Raw genomic sequence first — 1,714 nt, forward strand, 5'->3', positions numbered from 1 at the left:
TTTCTTCAGTTAAACAAGGAAAAAACTGAAGTCATTGCATTTGGAAAGAAAGATGAAGTTCTCAAGGTGAATGCATACCTGGACTCTAGGGGTCTAACAATTAAAAATCAAGTCAGGAATCTTGGTGTGATTCTGGAGTCAGACCTTAGTTTCAGTAGTCATGTCAAAGCAGTAACTAAATCAGCATACTATCATCTCAAAAACATTGCAAGAATTAGATGTTTTGTTTCCAGTCAAGACTTGGAGAAACTTGTTCATGCCTTTATCACCAGCAGGGTGGACTATTGTAATGGTCTCCTCACCGGCCTTCCCAAGAAGACCATTAGACAGCTGCAGCTCATCCAGAACGCTGCTGCCAGGATTCTGACCAGAACCAGAAAATCTGAGCATATCACACCAGTCCTCAGGTCCTTACACTGGCTTCCAGTTATATTTAGGATTGATTTTAAAGTACTTTTACTCGTTTATAAATCACTCAATGGCCTAGGACCTAAATACATAGCAGATATGTTCACTGAATATAAACCTAACAGACCACTCAGATCATTAGGATCGAGTCAGTTAGAAATACCAAGGGTTCACACAAAACAAGGGGAGTCTGCTTTTAGTTATTATGCCGCCTGCAGTTGGAATCAGCTTCCAGAAGAGATCAGACGTGCTAAAACATTAGTCACATTTAAATGCAGACTCAAAACTCATCTGTTTAGCTATGCATTTACTGAATGAGCACTGTGCTTCGTCCGAACTGATTGCACTGTATTTTATGTATAATCATTTTATATTTTTAACTGTTTTAAATTAATTTTAAATCAATTTCTAAATCATTTTAAAAGTTTTTAAGTTCCCTGTTTTATTGTTGTGATTTTTTTTTATGATTATTTTACTTCCTTTGAAGTAAAGCACTTTATAAATAAACTTGCCTTGCCTTCAGTTGATGCCCTAGTCTTCGTAGATAAGGAGTGGCAGGACTGACCAGACGCAGCTCCTTCTTTGAAAACCTCTTGAGTTAGATTCAATAATATATCAGGGTGTACCAATCCATTTCCCAAAATCTTTATCAGTCATGAATCTGAAATAGTATATATTTGTATCCTCCAGTTTCACATCACTTAAGTGATGTGAAACTAGAGGATACAAAGGGAAAAAATAACCCAACATAATGACCCAACAGGCTCAACCCAGCGTTTTTTAGAGTGCAGTCTATAATGGTGCAGTAATGCTGTTTATGTCGCTGAGCCTAAAACATCTGACTGTATTCAGAGTCCGCAGATAGATCTGGAAACTCTTCATCTTCATCTTCATCTTCCAGTCTAACATTAGTTACAATGAACAAGTTTAAATTCAGCACTTCTGCATCTGCTGGTAGATGTTGTGACTACATCATTTTACAGGCAATCTTTTTTCATTTACTAAAATTCAGAAATAATGTATTCTGATAAAATAAATTGGCAAGCAACACACAAAAGCGAATATAATTTGACTATTTAGTATATATTTCACCACAATCACCAACGTTCTAAAAAGCATAATATTGACTACAGTAGGCTATATGGCTATGAGCTTCATCATTAGAAGTAATTAGACCATTTTCATTTATCAACAAGTGTGTGCGACTTGCTTTTATTTTTCCAGTAAAATCAGTGTCATCTTTGCATCAACGATCGCTTTCACTTTCAGTTGATGTCCTGCTATATAAGGAGCATCGGTACTGACC

The sequence above is a fragment of the Sinocyclocheilus anshuiensis genome, unplaced genomic scaffold (assembly GCF_001515605.1).
Source record: "Sinocyclocheilus anshuiensis isolate Anshui unplaced genomic scaffold, SAMN03320099.WGS_v1.1 scaffold369, whole genome shotgun sequence".
NCBI lineage: Eukaryota > Metazoa > Chordata > Actinopteri > Cypriniformes > Cyprinidae > Sinocyclocheilus > Sinocyclocheilus anshuiensis.